This window comes from Balaenoptera physalus (assembly GCF_965194825.1).
Source record: "Balaenoptera physalus genome assembly, chromosome: 7".
Taxonomy (NCBI): Eukaryota; Metazoa; Chordata; class Mammalia; order Artiodactyla; family Balaenopteridae; genus Balaenoptera; species Balaenoptera physalus.
Window position 1 is genome coordinate 119541306 of NC_138886.1, and position 20587 is coordinate 119561892.

Here is a 20587-nt window from a genome sequence, read left to right on the forward strand (position 1 = left end):
TAAAAATGAGGTGTTTCATAACCTAAATTCTCGCTGTGTGGTGTCTGAGAAACCTCACTTAGAGATCGTGTCTACCACCGTGGGGTGCATCTGATGAAGGAAGAAAGGGAACCAGAAGCCACGTGCTGTAACCCAGACCCCCCTCTGCTTTTTCACTGCTTCTTGTTCCTTATGTCATTGAAGTGGTTCGTAAAGATCTACCCTAGATAAGATTTCTGATTCACATGTCTTATTTTGCAATTTAATTCTTTGTTAATATCTCACCTTATGTGGCAGAAGGGAGTTTGCATATGTGGTTAAGTTAAGGGTGTTAGGATGGAGAGCTTATCCTGGATTTTCAGAGTGAGAGGAGGTAATATAGTCATGAGGGTCTTTGTAAGAGGGAGTCAAAGAAGGAGCCGTCACGAGGAAAGCAGAGTCCTTGTGATGCAATGACAGGCAGTGGAGATGGGAGTTGCCAGAAACCAGGAATGAGGCAGCCTCTAGAACCCGGGAAAAGGTAAAGAAGCAAACTTTCCCCCAGAACCTCAGAAGGGACAGAGCCTTGCCAACAAGGCTTTTGACCTCCTGGACCATAAAATAATAAGTTTGTGTTGTTTTAAGTCACTGACTTTGTGGCTTTTTTTAATATATCAGCAATAGGAATCTAATGCAGGTTCATGTTGCCTTTGGTAATTACATGGGTATCAACTAAGTCTCCTTTTCTTCCAGTTTTAATTGGCCATGCTAAGTGAAAATTTGGGGTTTCCTCTTTCCACATCAGCACTTCAGAGTGAGGGAATAAACCCTTATTTCTCTCTCTTATATTGAGTATTGACTAATAGCCAGTGTTGGGAGAAACCCTGGTTGGATTTCCTCTGGTGGAAGAAGAGTGGGTTTCTACCGATTTTAAGCACTTCTTCAAGGTTCTACCTGGTGAGTGTGAGGAGAAGATGTGAGGTAGCACATCTGACAATGGAAAGTCAAGTGAATGGGATAAAGTAGAGGATGCAATAGAGCAGAACCTCTTTATCCTTCAGGCGGTAAGTCAAGATACGGATGTTGCTAAAACAGCTGCCTTGGTGTGACAGAACTCAGGTTAAGGCTGCCTGCCCAGTATGTCAGAGTTTACTATGATTCTTTAAGTCAAATTTAAATTTGCATGGAATGTATTTAAAGAAAATGGAAATGGAACCTAGGTAGTCTCAAAAGTGTCAGGTCTGGACATGATCGTATGGTCTGACAGTATAGATGTCTCCCCTCAGAAGTACACAAAGGACTTTTATGGAAGACTTTTAGTATATCCAGGTGAAGCTGTATTCAGAGGTAAGATATACCCAAATGAAAGTTTTGTTGGGTACCCACTATTTGGGAGTACAGACCATTTTCCCATATTTTACAATTTCTTAAATGTACAATGGGACAAAGTATGTGGTATTGTGATTGGCATCTGCCTCAGAGGGCCAAATGCTTGGTGGAGATATTAGGAGCTGGTCGTTGTGTACTAAGTGATGCTGCAAAATGTTACTAAAGGCTTTTTATCATGAAGAAAAAGACTTTTTAACCTAAACAGGGTCATCAGAAGGAGCTCTCTTTCAGAACGGAGAGACAGCACAGTTCTCATTGAATGGAATGATCAGTGATGACCGTATTCATACACGGCAGAAATTCTGGGAGGAGCTCCTAAACTCTCCCAGGAAGAACTACTGTTAAATACTGGAATCACAACAAAGTCTGATGTTTGCAAAGTTCTGCGTCTTAGAGAGCCCAGTAAAGGCATGTATGTAGCTATGGGCGAATTTTGATAAGGTTAAATTGTAGAACATCATTGTAGAGTGTGGCTTTCGTTGTGTTCTAATGGCCCAAGTGCCACAGATAAGAATGATATTCATCTTCCCTTTCTTGTTCGTTTGAGCCTCTCCATTTTGTATATCCTGGACCTGGTGAGGCAACAGGTTAGGAGTGAAAGAAAAGGGCACAATACAGCATATCCTTATGGGGGATAGATGGGCAATGCTATATAATGACAGGTGGAAGCTGCTATCTGTTAAAACCCTGCAGTGTATCTGCAAAATAGTTATGACCACAAACCACAGAGAATACAGACTTGACTGGAAGATTGCCTGTAGTCACCACCCCAGTTATTTCTAATGTGGAAAAAGTTGCTTCGGTTGGGAAAGGATGGAATATATGACTGTAATCCTAATTTACATACAGTGTAAAAATATGACTTTATTTGTTATAGCAATATGTTAACAAAGAGTTTTAAGTTCTCTTACTTGGAAACCTGATTTCTGCATACCATGATCCCAGGATGAGAAAATATTTTTGGAAGCTGAGATGAAGTCTTGAATTGACACAATACCTATGGAAACCAATTTAAATGAATGTAGCTTTAGGAAGATTATACAATCAAATGCCTCCAATAGATGGAAAGATTCAGTAAATGTGGATAAGAGAGGATAAACAGTAATTCAGCTGATTAAAGAAATATCAGTACACCTATGAAGAAATATAAATAACAGTTCACCTGTTTTGTAGAGGAAATTCCTGCTCCCCTTTGGAAAACAAATTCTGGTGATCACCATTATGTTATGCCATTATAGGAGGGATGCTCCCAGAGGGAAAAAAAGAAGGAATGTGATCCAATTTAATCTCACTGACAACATCATAAAGGAACCTAAGGGCTAGTTGTCTGAGGATGTTTGCCAGGAGGAGGGTCCTTATTTATGGAAGACTCTTTTTTTTTTTTTTTGGCTGCACTCACTGTGTGGCTTGTAGCTTGTGGGATCTTAGTTCCCTCCTAATAGGGTATATCTGATGAAAGATTGTAGTGAGTAAATAAACCCCAAATCTATAGTTTATTTGGCTTAACCCCTTGAAAAATGTCAAAAATGCTGCAGTGTAAAATGGAGATATTCATGAGATAATCATTCTCCACTAGGTGAGGTGAAGCCATATGCCATGTACCTTAATAGAAACATTGTCTATTTGAGGTAAGCAAGCCCTTTCTGTTGTGGGAATGAAGAACCTGAAACCCAAACGTAATGTCTCAGATCACTTTCTGCTCTTGTGAGCCTGCCTATGGCCGTGTGCACCTGAGAAATTTGTTGTAAAGCTTGAGTGATGGATGAGATCTCTGATCACATGAATCTGACTGTACAATCATATTGCTATGGATTGGGTTGTATCCCTGCCCCCCAAAATCCATATATTGAAGCCCTAACCCCCAGTGTGGGTGTTTGGGGATGAAGCTTTTGGAGTCAATAAGGGTTAGGATGAGCTCCTCGGAATCAGTGATCCTGTAGGAAAAGACACCATAGAGTTTGCTCTCTCTCTTCCTGCCTTGTGAGGTCACAGCAAAAAGGCAGCTTTCTACAAGCCAGGAAGAGAACGCTCACAGGGAACTAAGTCTTCTGGTACCTTGATCTTCGGCTTCCTAGTCTCCAGAACCCCGAGAAAATAAATTTCTGTCTTTAAGCCACCCAGTCTAGGGTATTTTGTTACGGGAGTTGGAGCCGACCAAGACATTTATCTTTTGTTATCTCAGTAACGCTGAAATCTGTGGATCCTTGATCAGTTCATGAAAATTCTTAGCCTTTGTGTGTTTCTTACACTCCTTTCTGATTTATCTATTTTCTGCACCATTTTTCTCCCCATACCACAGTACAGCAGTATGCAGGCAGCATCTGACCTATCATTAAGTTTACTACTTTATTTTTTCAGCAATGCCTAATATGCTGTTAACCATTTCTACTGATTACTTAACTTCAGTTACTGTAATTTTCATTTTAGAATTTTAATTTGCTCTTTTTATTGTATCTAGTTTCTTGCTGAAATTTTAAATCTTATTTAATTCCTTCAACATATTAATCATACTTATATAAAATTTCACATATCATAGAACCAGTATCTACATGTCATGTTTCTTTGTGTATTGTCTGTTTTTCTCTCAGTTCCCAATAAACTGTTATCTTTTTATGTGCTTAGTTACATTTAATTGAGTGCTGACATTATAAAAGAAATAAGGATTAATTTGAGGCTCCGGATGTGGTTTTCCTTTGCTTCTGGCAGGAACAAATCTAGGAAAGATCAATTTTATTGAGTCAGGAAATGAAATTATTTGAATGTTGTTATTTGAGGTCATATTACTCTGAGGATATCTTAGTGTGCATAGGCTGCTGAAACAAAATACCATAGACTTGGTGGCTTAAACAAGAGAGATTTATTTCTCATAGGTCTAGAGGCTGAGAAGTCCACCATAAAAGCGCCAGAAGATTTGGTCCTGTGTGAGGGCCCTCTTCCTGGCTTGCAGATGTGCCTTCTTGCCATGTGCTCACATGACCGCTTCTTTACATGCATGCAGAGAGAGGTGGTGGGGAGAAAGAGAGAGAAAGCTCTATGAGGACACTGATCCCATCTACAGGGCCCCATCCTCATGACCTCATTTAAACTTATCTCCCCAAAGGCCCATCTCCAAATACCATCATGTTGGGAGTTAGGGCTCTAGCATATGAATTTTGCGAGGACACAATTCAGCCTATAGCATAGCTCCTCAGTTTTCTCATCAAAACCCTGGGTTCCTTACTAAGCTTTCTAACTTCTTACAGTTTCTAAAAGTTAATGTTTGCCCCCTCAGCTCAGCCGCTCATTTTCCCAACTGTGTTTTTTGCTTCATAAAATATTGCCTCGAGGAGAAAACTGAACCAACGTCAGGTTCATATGTCCTAGCTTCTCTTATCTTTCTCTTTTTCCTAAGAACTCCCTGAGAACTGAATTCCTGTGCAGTCAGCAGTGTGTTGGGGCATGCTGGGGAGAGCTTCAGGTTTATAGTGTAGTAAGGTTAGACATTTGCCAGATACTACAGTACTTCATTTTGCTCCCCATGAATCATGTCATTATTCTGCTTTCAACAGTACTGACCCCAACTCTATGAGGTGGGACGGGTATCATTCCCATATTGCAGGTGATGAGCCCATGACTTAGAAATTTGAAATAATTTTCCCAAAGTTGCATGTCATGAAACCACAAATTTAGTTCTGTCAGACTTCCCTACTACAAAAAGCCTCACACTGAACTAAAACATAAAGATGCAATGAATTATACATAAAATCAATATACTATGCTGAGCCTTAACTCAGTATCATATTTTATAGAGGTTTTCCTGATTTCAGCAATAACTTTGAAAGTCTCACCAACAAGAAAAATATTTAAATTCATGTGTTATAAATATGCCCCTCAAAAATGTATTCGTTATATTAGCATTACCAATCATTAAAATTCTGAGTTTACATGAAATAACCTTCTGATTTCCTTATCATGCACTATTTTCAGTACCAATAATGAAAACTGAGAACTTGGAAAAACCAAAGCTACTGAAATCTTAGTCTTATTAACACCTAATTTAGATTTTTTCTCATCTCCATGTCCTTTGAGGTTTTTTTTTCTTTAAATTTTCTTTTTCATTCTTGCTCCTACTTCCCTAAACCTCTTTTTAAATTAAACTTTAAAAAATTATCCTGTCATCAATTAAAATCCTTTTTAATCTCATACTCACTATGACAAGAAAGTAAAGTGTTTTATGAACTAATAAATGATTAATGAGACATGCCTGAAAGAATGTTTGTCGCTCAAAAGCATAATAGAGCTAGAAGCAAAACTTAGGCATGAATGAATCAACACGGATATATGCTTAGGATAAATAGCCATTTATTTGCTTTGAAAAACAGTTTACTGCACTTAATACTTCTGAAATAGCATATTCTACTCTGCAAATGATACAAATGTTATCAATGTGCTAAAGTATTAAAACTTCTAGCATTGTAAATAGACTTATAAATTCAAACAGAAGCAGAAGCATTTGGTTGTAGTTTTTAATGCACATAGGAATTAAATTTTTCTCTAAGAAAATACAAGTCTCTGTTTTCTACTTGTTACCCAACCAAATGAAATTTTGTAGTAGGTGTGAAGTGTATTCACTAAGACCAGCTGGAAGACATTTTCTCATTTGGCCCAAGAAACTTACTGTTAATTGTGCCTTCTCTCAAATGCTGAAGAGCCGATATTGACAGCTTGTACGTACCATGCAGAGTACAGGCAAAGCATATCTCAGGAATGTCAGATGGCAACGATATGATAGTACCGTGAGGAATTTACCAGAAAAGAAATTTTAAAATGCAAACTGGTAATTTTTAATGCCTAGGAATGCTTAAATCATGTCCAGTTGCTGTTGGTCTAATATAAGTGTTCATTCCTTGATACCACTATTTCCACAGTTTTTCTGTGGCAAAGATACATTCCCCTCCCCCTTGCCCAAAAACGTTACTTCTTTTCATAACCAAACATGTTACAAACCTTACCAAATATATTTTTATATTTCCTCAAACAAAAATATGTATTATTCGTCTTGAATTTCCCCACAATTCTGTTTCGCTTTTTTAAAAAACAAATAGCTTATATGCTGATGCTATAATTGCTGTTTCATATCTGATCCTGTTGAGAAAACGAAACAGAATAATTAAAAGACTGATGCTTTCTTCCTTCTAATGAACACTTTTTTACAGCAGTAAATAGAAATAAGATTTCTGAACACTTCATTTTCCAAGTGTATTAAAATTAACAAGTTATTATATAACAGAGCTATTAAGTAAAAGAAATACATCTAATCAATAATAGGGCTCCCACTTTCATTAATCAATTAATGCTTTCTTGAATACAGCTGTTTTTGACTCCTTAGTATCTTCTGTTTTCAATACTTATTAACAAACTTATATTAGGAAGCAAAGAAAAGTATAATTACTTATCTCTACATTCAGTTGGGGTAATTATTAATAATTCGTTATTTTTATTCATGATGAACAGATTTTAAAACTAAAATCAAAACTTTCAAACTTACAATTTTGACTTATTCTACTTTATTTAAATACAAAATAAAAGGGAAGTAGTCTCAGGATCAACTAATTAAGACCTAAGAACACTTGGGAAAAATGCCATTCACTGCAAACATATTTCACACATTTGTAATCATTCCACTGGGCATTTTAGATAAATAGAAATAAATTAAGAGTCACACTAATGGAGAATGAAATTCTCCAGCTGCACAATAGGCATATGATTTAATAGGAATGAAATGATTTTTGTTTGTTTTGTATTGTATCTCAGCCTGAACTGAAAGACCTAGTTAAAGAATAAGGAGTCATGCATGACACTGAAAGAGTTTTCTTTTTTTTTAATTTTATTTATTTATTTTGGGCTGCATTGGGTCTTTGTTGCTGCACACGGGCTTTCTCTAGTTGCGGTGAGCGGGGGCTTCTCTTGTTGCAGAGCACGGGCTCTAGGCGCGCGGGCTTCAGTAGTTGTGGCTCATGGGCTCAGTAGTTGTGGCTCACAGACTTAGTTGCTCCGCGGCAGGCATGTGAGATCTTCCCGGACCAGGGTTCGAACCCGTGTACCCTTCATTGGCAGGCGGATTCTTAACCACTGCGCCACCAGGGAAGCCCCACTAAAAGAGTTTTGTTTGTGATAAGTTCATCTAACTCAAAGATTCAACTGAATCTAATAGAGATCATGAAAGATTTTATAAATTAATATAATCTGTGAGGCATATAATAGTACTTTAATGATTTATAATAAATATGAACCATTAGGATATCTGAGCAGGAAACTTCAAAGAATGATCAAAAGTGGTACTCAGTTTATGATTAACATATAGAGAGATATGTGAAAAAATATGCAGTATAGCTATTTCTTAAAATACCAGAGATGGTTTGTGAATGGAGGTTTATACACTTCTGTTTTAAAGTTTAGAAAGTCAAAATAAGCTACATAGAAAAAACAGTGGAATGAAATGTGACTGTCCATGTGTCCCCCAAATATTCACATCCACCTGGAACTTGTGGATGTGACTTTATTTGGAAACAGTCTTTACAGATGTAACTAGTTAAGATGAGGTCATACAGGAGCAGGGCAGGCCCTAAATCAATATGACTGGTGTCCTCCTAAGAAGATGAGGAGAGACAGACACAGAGACACACACAGGGGGAATGCGGTGTGCTGAGGGATGCAGAGATGGGTGTGTTGCATCTCCAAACCACAGCGCCGAGGATCGCCAGCAGCCGCCAGAAGCAGGGAGAGAGGCAAGGGATAGACTCCGCCTTAGGGCTCCTGGAAGCAACCACGCCTGCTGACACCTTGATCTCAGACTTGCAGCCTCCAGATCTGTGAGACAATAAATTGCTGTCGTCTTAAGCCACCCAGTCTATGACCACTTGTTAGGGCAGCCGGAAGAATACTAATGCAGCCCATCTACGTGGAATAACCGGATTTTAGCTGGATCAGGCTCCGGTGGAACGTGGGCCACAGAAGCAGGGTCTGCCTTTCTCTGTGTTGGCTTTATTTTCAAGAAAATGGTGACCAGAACCTCTCAGCTCATATTAGCCTTTAGTTAGCAACCCAAGAAAAGAGTGAAAGTTCCCTTCCTAATGGCACCTGATAAAAAGACTCCAGATAAGGACCGCTTGCCTGACTCAGTTCAGTTGCACTTAAAATAGTCAAGATGGCCAAAGGAGGGATTTCCCTGGTGATCCAGTGGTTAAGACTGCACTCTTCCACTGCAGTGGGCACGGGTTTGGTTCCTGGTCTGAGAACTAAGATCCCACATGCCATGCAGTGCGGCCAAAATAAATAAATAAATAAATAAATAAATAAATAGATGGCCAAAGAATAAAGAATTCTAACTGCAAAGGTCTGAGGCACATTCTAAATTCTACAGCCTGGTGCTGCATTAGAGAAGAAAGGTGATTACCCTTAAAAAACTTATGCAGAATAGAATCCTCTTACCCCTGCTAAAATATTAGCAGATATTCACACTGTAAAAATTCTGGACACTGATATTATATTGGAAATTTTCTAATGTAATAGGATTATTGAAACACAAATGATTTATGCTCATTTGAACTCTTGAAGAAAGTTACAGAGAATTATTATTTCCTATTAAGCAAACTCAAACATGTCCTCATAATAAGAGGATTAATTTCAGTCTCTGTAGAAAACTAGGGGAATTTACAGTTAAAAATAAATCATCTGAAGAGAGAGCTAAAATCTCATCACTTTTTCTCATCTGATACTTTTTTATAGAGATATATTCTATGGAACACTTTACCTATCTACTCCTTGCAAAAATATTTCCACCATTGTTTAGATCACAGATCACAAATTTAAATGATCACAAAAAATAGAAGTAAGTAAAATGTACATAATATATTTAAAATGTTCTTTGGATATTAGAGACAAGAACACACATATATAACATATATACACATACATATGTAAAAATATGGTCAGCACTTTTGAGTTTTAGAGGAAATAGATGCACAACAATTTTACTGGAAATTTCCCACTTTAAAGGTTTATTGATAATTCTAATAGAAAATTCTTATAGATATTTCAAAGTCCTCCTTTTCTCCATCATTTTACAAATTCTGTTCCATATGTTTATATGCTGTTTGCATTTACATATCTTATTTGTAATATATTCCTATTTGTACATTTAAACTACAATATAGTGAAACATAAATGTGTACTTGTATATACAAATAAAAATATCAAGCATATATTAATTTAGTGAAAGATTAATTTTTGTATAAATTTATATGACGACTAGAATAAATGAGTGATCAATAACTTCATTTTTTTTCACCAAATAAAATACTGTGATCACTGTTGCTTAGTGGAAGAAAAAATTGTGAGCTGAATCTCAAAAGGTAGATCAATGATAAGTGTATCTTGATGTTCGTGAGAACACCTTGGCATCAAAGTGGGCATAGGGACAGAATAAGAATGTAAAGAATAAATCTGCCTGGAAAAAGGGACTAGTGGGTTTGAAAAACAAAACAAAATAAAACTGAGAACTCATAGCCAGGTGTAGGGGCTTAGAAAAGTTGTGCTGATTTTAGTTCTATTCCAAAGAACACTTGGAACTCTGTGGTGTGTGTTAAGAAAGAGAAGTGTGCGAATGTTATGCTAAAAGTATGTATGAAGAATAGAACATAAGGAAGCAATGCAATTCCTAGAAACAAAACTGTTTCAAAACGATGCAGAATATTTCCATGATCGACGTTCCTCAATCCTGCAGATGGGGGTGCTTCAGAGGCACTTCCCTTACATCACACTGAAACCTTTGTGTATGTACTAGTATCATATCTTCAGTTTATAATTTACTTGAGAGGGACAATTTAATGTATGTTAAATGAACTCAGACCATTCCACTAGTAGTGGTATGTTAATACCACTTTAATCTTGCTGGGCTTTTAAACAGAACTAATTCATCAAAAGCGTAAAATCCTTGCAACTAACCATAGAGTTTACTTAGTAAAAAGAAACTTTGGAAATAACTATTGAAATTCTCAGTATTATACATTGTAAAAATTCTCCTGTACTTAAAGTTTATAATCTTTATCCAATATTATTTTGGTATAATAATTAAAACCTATCGTTGGAAGACCCTTAAACCTAAAATGGGAAATAAGTTCAACTCATTCCCACCTCATTTCTCTTCCTTAATCTTCCCATCCTTTGCTTACTATCTCTTCCAAATTTTGGCATTAAAACATAGGCAAATAATTTACAATATGAAGTTTTCCTCATTTGGATACCCTGCAAAATAAAGAAGCACATTCATATTCAACAATTACTAAATAAAGTGTGTTTCTGCATGAAGAGAGAAAGGCTCTGCCTGTGATCATTTCTGAGTAATTTCTCACATAGTACAACAGAGAGCTACTTCCCTGGTGGTCCAGTGGTAAAGAATCCACCTTACAATGCAGGGGATGCAGGTTCGATCCCTGGTCGGGGAACTACGATCCCCCATGCCGCGGGGCAACTAAGCCCGCCTGCCTCAGCTAGAGCCCATGTGTCGCAATCTACAGAGCCCACGCTCTCTGGAGCCCGCGCACCACAACTAGAGAGAGAAAATCCACATGCCACAACTAAAGAGAAGCCCGTGGGCTGCAACGAAGAGCCCAAGCCACAAGGAAGATCCGCATGCCTCAGCTAAGACCTGACACAGCCAAAAAAAGAAAGAAAGAAAGAAAGAAAAAAAAAAACAAACAGAGAAAGGGCTCAAGGTTCCATGATGTGGCAAACAGTGTGATACTGGGATGGGGAGAGATTTACAGAAATAGCCAAGGAAATATTTAGGGTCCAGGGCTCCATAATTTACTGTTAGAATAACTTAAAGTTACCACATTTAACAATTTTCCTACACGTTCCAAACCAGAAAAATTGCTAGCAAAGCATCTGTGCCCGTCTGTATTTATCACAATACTGCTATGGAGAGATTTCTTTCTTTTTTCCCACTTCCTCTTCAATTTCAATTTCTTCTTGATTGAAATATTTACAAAATGATGAGGGCAAAGGTAGGAAATGTGAAAAGCACATTAAGTATTCTTATTTCTCTAAGGCTCTAAGGCCCCTGGGGGAGGACCACTGACTAAAAACATGGATATTAATAACATATTTATATTTGCTTTTTAAGAGCATTTTTCAACGTCTTTCCTTTCCTGATATACTATAAGCTGCTTATAATATGAAAATTGCTCTCCATTTCTTGAACTAAATAAAGACTACAAATGGCCATGATCTTCATGGCCAAGGAGAACAGTCTTGGCATTAAATAGGATAACAATGAATTAAGGTTCATAATGGAGAATGTTAAAATGGTATAAAGAATAAAAAATAATCAAGATTTAAAGGAACAACTGAAGTTTCCCCTAAGAAGACTATCACAATTCTTATAACAAGTTATCTGTTTTTATTCTTTACTTGCCACTTGTTTGATGTTTCTAATCCTAGCAGACAGCATAAACAAGCTAATGGTTGTACTCAGAGGACAGCACACGTCCCGACAGTTATTTTGAGATCTTTCTTTTGGGCAATGAATTGTAACTTTTTAGAATTGACTGTGTTTCATATCTACAATTATATGCTTAATGAATTCTGAACTAAAATTATCTATATATTTGATCTAGTCTCTTGATAATATAAATAAATTAAGTATATTTTAAATGTATGAAAATATATTTCAAGATTTTAAATGAATCATAGAACAAAAGAAAATGGTATAAGATACTATAGCAATATTTGTGACATTTAAACACTGACAAAATGCAAGGCACTAAGATACGTGTTCTGGGGGTCCCAGAGATCGAAGAGATGTTCCTTTCTTTTAGGATCATTCCTTATTTTTCTTTTTGAAAGGTGAAACATTCTTATGAAAAAATGAAGTTTCTCCTGCTTAATATGAAGTGTAATAACCCAATTCCCGGTCTTTATGGAGAAAATCTTGTCATTAATATAATTTAAAGTTTGCCGATAATGTTACTCTATATCCATGTCTTGGTATTCGACTTGAGACTGTTAGGATAAAAATATACTGAATCAAAGCCACCTTGATGCGAAAGTGGTGGTGTGATGAATTGGGAGATTGGGATTGACATATATACACTAATATGTATAAAATGGATAACTAATAAGGACCTGCTGTATAAAAAAATAAAATAAAATTCAAAAAAAAATAGCCACCTTGATGCGAGCTCAGATAACAGCAACAAAATATTTTTACTGATGTCCATAAATGCTCCACAATGCTTAATAAATAAGTTCCTAACTTACTAATGGCTTATATCCTATTTTTTGTCATTGTACGCATCCCAGAGATGCACACTTGTATGTTGAAGGAGGTTATTGTCAAGCTGGGAAAATGAATTGTTCCTAGAGCCTCCTCTGAAGACTTGAAAATCTGTACCATTTTTAAAAACCAAAGATCCTTTGGAGGAATATTTAAGAAGCAAATAAAGCAATGTGGGAGCAACTTTATGAAGCAGCAGTTATGTCAGAGATTCCAGGATGGGGGCTGACTCTCAAACAATTGAAATCTAGTGACTACACAAACATGTATTGAGCACTCCTGTGTGTCAGGGGCTGTTCTTACTCCTGGGGACATATATTTGAAAGTCCACAGAAGACTCTGGTATTTATTTAACTTTTACCCACAATGGCAGGGTAGCAGAGGATAAACAATTGGATAAATAACTTTAAAAGAACGTGGAAAATACGGGTAAGTGCTATCATTTAAAGAGAAATATTAGTGATGTAGTTAGTAATGTAAAACAGCAGTGATAAAAGAACAGCTATACTTTGGTGATTAGTAAAGACCTTCCAATAACTTTAACTAACAAAAAGGCAACTTCCAAAATTAAACAAACAAAAACAAAACAACACAAAATACAGGAAGAGCAGCCTGGTGGGTGAAGTAAAGAGGTAAACAGCCTCTAAACTGGAAATGACTTGGTAGTTTTGGGAAACGCAGAAAAATGTGGCTGAATCCCAGGGAGCAAGTAAACACATAATGTTGGAGTCCTGGGCATGCCCCAGATCTGCGTGCTGTGAAGCCTGGATACTGAATTTGGATTTATACGTTTTCTCATTTGGGGAAGGAGCAAAGAGAGGATTTTAATCAGGAGAGCTGCATGCTTTCACTCATATATTTCATAAATTACTCTTGCAGGCATTTGGAGCATGGATGAATGAGGCACACAGAGAAAGAAGCAGACACGTTTCACTACTGCATCTGCCCAGGTGAGAGTATTGGTGAAAATAAGGAGAAGTTAACTTGCAATATGGTTCGAGCTGGAATCTGCAAGATATTCTGATGGATGGAGTAAGGAGCGGTACAAAGACAAGAGTGAAGGGTGCGTCCTGTGGGTTGACTTTTGTAGCCGGATGATGGGAAGGAGTGCTATTAACTGAGGTAAAAAAGATTGGGGAAATAGCAGGTTAAGGAGCTAGTTAAGAAAAATAAAATCTACTTCAGACTGATAATTTTGAGGTATCTTCGATTAAGTGGGGATTCTGAATAAGCAATTAGATATGGAAGACTGGCATATAAGAGCAAGGTCAGGACTAGAGATAAGAATTTGGCCCAGCTGTAAAAAAGAACGAAATAGTGCCATTTGCAGCAACTGGGATGCAACCAGAGATGATCACACTAAGTGAGGTAAGCCAGACAGAGGAAGACAAATACCATATGATATCACTTGCATGTGGAATCTGAAATATGACACAAATGAACGTGTCTATGAAACAGAAACAAACTCACAGACCTAGAGAACAGACTGGTGGTTGCCAAGGGGTCGGAGAGGTGGGGGAAGGATAGACTGGGAGTTTGGGGTTAGCAGATGCAAACTAGTATATACAGAATGGATAAACAACAAGGTCCTACCGTATAGCACGGGGAACTATATTCAATATCCTGTGATAAACCATAATGGAAAAGAATATGAAAAGGACTGTATATATATGTGTATAACTGAGTGACTTTGCTGTACAGCAGTAATTAACACAATATTGTAATCCAACTACACTTCAATAAAAAAGAATGAAAGAAAAAGAATTTGGGAGTCATAAACCTTCAGATGGAATTAGAAGTCCCATGACGCTGTGCGATGGCCTCGCCAGATAATGTGGAAGTAGCTCCCAGAGATGGCTGAAAAGCAGAAAATAGCACATTTCTTGTATGCATTGCTCCAGATTCAACTGGTCCAAGACTTCAAGTTTGGTTATGATAAGAATGATACAAAAGACTTGTGCTCCCATGTTCTGAATACTGAACCAGATAAAATAAACGTCAGAGTTTTCTAGGGTATTGTCAAAGAGCTCTGGATGAAAGAAGCCCTAATGCACAAGATCCTGGGGAAGACAGGCCTGGATGCATGCCAGCAGTGGGCCCCTGACTCTGGCCGCACACGTGCAGGACGCTGGCCTCCGCCCTGCAGCTGACATCCACAGCCCTGTGGACGCTCAGGGCCGGCCCCTCCCTGTGCGCCCCGATGCCACCAGTCAGTCCCTGGCCTCCACGGGCATGTGAGGACCTGCGACAAGACCCTGCAGCCACAAGAGTGCAGGCTGACAGCCAAGGTCCCCACAGATGCCCGTGGGCCTAGGTCTGTCCCTACCTCCGGTCGCTGGCCTGCCTCGCGGGGCTTACGTGCAACGAGTCCCTGCAGCGGTGCAGCTGCACCCACCAGCTTGACCGCTGGACTGGCCTCCGCGGCCGTGTGCGCGCCTGTGGTGAGACCCTGCAGCCACAGGATCGCACCCCGACAACCAAGGCCCTCGCAGCTGCAAGTGTGCCTGCCGTGGGTCCCGGCGTCTGCCGCTGCCACTGAGCTTTGCCACGACGTGTGCGTGCAGTGTGTACAGGCGCGCGCAGCCAGCCCCTGCCGCCGAGTGGGGGCGCACCACCGGCTCCGGCTCCCGCCACCGCCACCGCCGCCTGGACCCTGCCCGCTGGACCTGGATGTGCCGCGAAGACGTCGGCAGTCCTTGCAGGCCCTGCAGATACCCCAGAGCACTTGCAAAGGTTCGGGCAGTTGTTGATGTCGTGGACCCTCAGGGACATCCTGTCTGTCTGGACCCAGAGCCTGGACCAAGCAGAAGAAAGCACAGATGACTTGAAGACACATCATCTGAAATCATTCAGTCAGAGGAGCAGAAATAAAAAGAATGCAGAGGAATGAAGACGGCCCACGGGACTTAAGGGACGTCATTAAGAAAATAAACAGCACATTGTTGGAGGCCCAGAAGGAGAAGAGAGGGAGAAAGGGGTGGAAAGCTGATTTAAAGAAACAATGTCAGAGAACTTACCAAAACTGCGGAGATATTTGGACTCCCATGTTCACGAAGCTCATAGGTTCCCAAACAATTCAACTGAAAGAGAACTTCTCCAAGACCACTCCACTCGCAGAAGTTAACTAGAAATGGAATAAGGACTTGCATGTCAGACCTGAAACTGTAAAACTCCTCACACCTTCAGGATGGCTATTATCAAAAAGACAAGAGGTAATAAATGCTGGAGAGGGTGTGAAGAAAAGGGAACCCTTGTGCACTGTTGGTGGGAATGTAAATTGATAGAGCCACTGTGGAAATCATTGTGGAAGTTACTCAAAAATTAAAACTACCATATGATCTACAATTCCATTTCTGAGTACACTTCAGAAGGAAGTGAAATCACTATCTTGAAGATACATTTGCACCCCCATGTTTATAGCAGCTTTATTCACAAGAGCTGAGATACGAAAACAGCTTAAGTGTCCATCAACAGAGGAATGGATAAAGAAAATTTTGTAATTTAAAATATATATGGGGCTTCCCTGGTGGCACGGTGGTTGAGAATCTGCCTGCCAACGCAGGGGACACAGGTTTGAGCCCTGGTCTGGGAAGATCCCACATGCCACGGAGCAACTGGGCCCGTGAGCCACAACTACTGAGCCTGCGTGTCTGGAGCCTGTGCTCCGCAACAAGAGAGGCCGCGACAGTGAGAGGCCCGCGCACCGCGATGAAGAGTGGCTCCCACTCGCCGCAACTGGAGAAAGCCCTCGCGCAGAAATGAAGACCCAATAGAGCCAAAAATAATAAATAAATAAATAAATAAATAAATAAATAAATAAATAAATAAATAAATAAAATATATATTAAAATATTATGAGCATATAATATTTATGCTGTATATAATATGTTAACTAATATTTCTCTATTTTTTATTTATTATATATACATAGAGAAAGAGAGGAAGGAAGGAAGGAAGAAGAAAGAAAATATACATATGTCATTATATGTATAATTATATATATATATGTTGTCACAAATGGCTGGATTTCCTTCTTTCTCATGGCTGAATAATATTACACACACACAATGAAATACTATTCAGCCTCATGAATAAAGAAGGAAATCCTGCCGTTTAAGGACATATACTAAATGAACTAAGTCAGAGTAAGACAAGTGCTGTATAATCTCACATATATGTGGAATCTAAAAAAAAAAAAGCCCTACTCCTGGACACAGTGAGGAGAACGGTGGCTGCCAGAGGCTGAGTCGTGGGAAGAAATGAGAAGATGCTGGTCCAAAGATACAAACTTTCAGTCGTAAGAGGAATAAGTTCTGGGCATCTAATGTACAGCATGGGGACTCTGGTTAACAGTACTGTATTATATACCTGAAAGTTGCTAAGAGAATAAATCTAAAACGTTCTTCCCATAGCAACGACAAAAAAAATGGTAGTTACGTGAGGTGAAGGATGTGATAACTAGCATTATTATGGTAAACATTTTGTGATAGATACACAGATCAAATCATCACATCAAAACTACACCTTAAACTAGCACGATGCTATATGTCACGTATACCTCAATAAAACTGGGAGGAGAAAGAACAGAGAAGGACAAGAAAAATGAGTGCTGGGCTTGAGGAAAATCAATTCTTAGGAAAGGTTCTTTCTTAGGAGAATAAACCGAGGTAACTTTTCTTTGAAGTCTTTCCATCAGTGAAATACCTAGCATATTTCATCGCTTCAATGGATCATTTTTACACCCCTTCTAGTATGTGCTGATTTCTGTTTCCCCAAAATTCATATGCTGAAGTCCGGATTCACAGTAGCTCAGAGTGTTACTGTATTTGGAGACTGGGCCTTGAAAGAGGTTTTTAAGTCAGATGAGATCATATGGGTGGGCGCTAATTGAATGTGACCCTGTCCTCATAAGAAGGGAGATTAAAATCCCTGCCCTCTGGTTTTCCTGCCCCACCCGTAGCTCTCAGCAGACCCCATCTCCCTGGGTCATAGACAGCGTTTCTCTCCACACTCCTGCCTCTCTCGGGGTGGATGGCAGCTCCTGCTCCTTTAGGCATGGCCTGTGGGGAGGGGGACCTCTCAGCATCCCCTGGAGCCTGCTCCAGACTCAGGCTAAGACGTCCCTGAAAGCCTGAGCCTCAGGTGTGAGAGTTTCTCTGAGGTGCTGCCCTTCTTTCTTAAGCTGAAACCCTGCCTTTCCTATTCAACTGGGGTCCCCTCGCCTCCTACAGGGCCAGCGCAGCCCTCCTTTGTTCTAGTAAAAGATCCCCATCAGGATGCGGTTTCCTGCCCATCTCCCAGCAGGTCGTGACTGTCACTAAAGCCAGTACAGCAGTCTTGCCCAGGACTGAAAAGGGAGAATTCTCCACACTTCTTTTTTTTGTTTGTTTTAACATCTTTATTGGAGTATAATTGCTTTACAATGGTGTGTTAGTTTCTGCTGTATAACAAAGTGAATCAGCTGCACGTATACATATATCACCATATACAGCTTCCCTGTCACAGCAGCGTCACTTCCCAGGAGGGAGCACATTTCCTGGCCTTCCTCCCAGGACAGACGCCTTCAGGTGTGTATCAGACGGTCTGGAGTGTGAGTGGGTTTCAGGTCTGCCTACTAGCGGCCTCTAGTCAGTGCCTTTTATCCACTCAGAGCTTAGCGCTCGAGTGAAGATTCTCCATCCTTAAAACCTTGGCAAGCGCTACAGCGCCTGCATCTCCAAGGGAGATGCTAGTAAGTCCAGTATGCACATTTGCGTCCTTAGATCAAGTACTCTAGTGAAAAATGAGTATGAGCGATAGTTAGAAACCCAGTGGAGGAGTTAGGATAGGATACGATAGGGTGGAATAGAATAGAATAGAATGTATAGGACTTCCCTGGCAGCCCAGTGGTTAAGACTCTGCGCTCCCAATGCAGGGGGCACGGGTTCAGTCCCTGGTCAGGGAGCTAAGATCCCCGCATGCCACATAGCATGGCCAAAAAAAAAAAAACAACAACAACAACAACAAAGTTAGAACACTCAAAAAAAAAATAGAATATATATGTATTTACTGTGTGCATTATATACGTATATAATTACATGCGCATATTTACTATATACACACATGTAAACACATGTTTGTATATATTGTTTGCTTGTCGCTTTAATCCATTCTGCCTCTGTCCACCTCCCTGGCCGTGGATGCTCGCCTTGCCTCTATCCTAAGAACATAAACCCTGGCCATGGCCACCACAGCAAACCTCACATTCCTCTATCCTTGCTCAGAGTCCAGAGCTGGCTGCGGTGCGGTTCCCATTGTACGCGGTAAGCTTGGGACCTGAGCAACCCTAGAGCATGTGAAACGTGACCGAGCCCACAGAAGCTCTGTCTTCTCCAACGCTGCTCAGAGAAGGCTGCATGACACCCACTGTAAGTGCAGCCGGGAGGTGAGGAGATTGCCCTGAGGGCAGACTTGCAACAGTGAGAGACAGGATTCTTGATACATTTCTAGATAAATTGCTCTCTCTTCCTCCTAGATGCTCCGAACTCAGATAAAACGCTTCTTCTGCAATGTCCTTACTGGGGGAACATAAGTAAATTAAAAAGGGTCTGTCTTTTTCCGCAAACTGTGTCCAGCTTAGTAATTCATCTCCTTGTATTTGTTTCCTTTCTCACAATCTCACTTTCAGTTCCCTTCACTCTTGCTTGCTTGGAATGCGTCCCCTAATACATTAGCACATAATCTTTGCTTCGGTTCTGTTTTGCATGTTTGGGCCAAGATGTGGACTGATAAAGTCATAGGGAAAGGACAGGAGTGGGAGGTCAGAGGCCGAGGAGGAGAGTGGTTTGAGGATGAAGTGCTGGACTAAATCCAACGTGGCGACTGAGAAGCTGTGTAGCAAGGCATCACCAGGAGATTTGTCAGAGCCATTTCAATGCAGGGACAGTATCTATGGCTGTAAAATGAAACCAACCATGACCGCAGACTGCCGTGCACAGTGGACGCTCTTGATTTTCATTCAGCTCTGTTCACACACCCGAGATTGGAGAGTTACAGTGTCCTCTTGTTAAATGATCCCTCTGGTGTTAAATGTCCTTACCTTACAAGTGAATAATGATGCCTCGTTGAATTTCGTTGTTTTGGCAAAAACCCAGTAGTGGGTATTAGTGTACCTAATTTGTTAGTGTATACCCAAGAAATGTTACCTTAACTTGCTTTGAAGTTATTCCTACATCGGGAACTTTGCATGACATAGACCAAATATTTTCAGTTTGAATGGAAGCCTCTTTCAAAATAAAAATTGGTTGTTGACTAGATCAGTTACTGATCTAAATTTTTAAAATTCGCTATATTCCATTCTCAAAGTAATATTGAGAAACCAACTGTTAGCTGGATTGTTTAAACAAAATCTCTCAGTTGGCTATAAAACACGTTCACATTCCAGTCGTCATATACTTTTGGCTCTTTCTGTACAATCAGAAAGAAAGAAAGCAGGAGTGGCTGTAAACCCTAGAGCAAACAATTCAGCTCTGCACTGTAATTAAGAAAAGAATCACAGTGTAATTAAGGCTACATTATGAGACTCATTCAAAAGCTTGTGTATTTACCTATAGGACCCAGAAATACCAGCCAGGTATCAAAGCTCTGTATAATGGGGTGAAGTCTTTACCGCAGTGGGGTCCCAGTGAGTACACATGATGGGACTTTCCTTTTCAAACCACCACTGCTCCTTTCAGCGTCCACACCCTCTCTTTCTGTTTTGGAAATTAGGAAGATTATGAATTCCTAAGCCACTGAAAGATGAAAGCTCCTACATTTCACTTTTAATCAGGATCAGAAAATTTCAGAGCACAGATGACAAGCACGGTCAGTCCTGCTCAATGACCGAGGGGCGGTGTGCCAGATCGGGGGTTAGTAAAGTGTATCCCTTCACCAGAGAGAAGA

The 20587-nt window shown here is 39.7% G+C and overlaps 1 long non-coding RNA gene across 3 annotated transcripts in view; it reads left to right on the forward strand.

The window, feature by feature from the left end:
* Positions 1–20587, forward strand: part of LOC309664103 — a 118443-nt gene that overhangs the window by 29441 nt on the left and 68415 nt on the right. For all 3 annotated transcript variants that reach the window (XR_014265611.1, XR_014265612.1, XR_014265613.1), the window contains exon 2: positions 13544–13614. This is a non-coding gene — a long non-coding RNA (uncharacterized lncRNA). The remainder of the gene's footprint in view (positions 1–13543; positions 13615–20587) is intronic.